Below are 205 nucleotides of genomic sequence, written 5' to 3'. Positions count from 1 at the left end.
GTATTATCATCTCATTTTCCATGTTTTGATGGAAATTGTATATGACCATAGTCATTAGATAACATGATAGCAATAATGCGTGCAAGTAGCACCTGCCATATCAACCGTCTGGCAATGCCTGATACTTGTCTCCCGTATTATAATGATTGACTCAACTTTTAAAGAAAAAAAATGTTTTAGAAAGCTTATTGATTAGTGACAAAGT

The sequence above is a fragment of the Penaeus vannamei genome, chromosome 10 (genome assembly GCF_042767895.1).
Source record: "Penaeus vannamei isolate JL-2024 chromosome 10, ASM4276789v1, whole genome shotgun sequence".
In the NCBI taxonomy this organism is placed as follows: domain Eukaryota; kingdom Metazoa; phylum Arthropoda; class Malacostraca; order Decapoda; family Penaeidae; genus Penaeus; species Penaeus vannamei.
The sequence above is the reverse complement of the archived record's forward strand: the minus strand, read 5'-3'. Positions refer to the sequence as shown.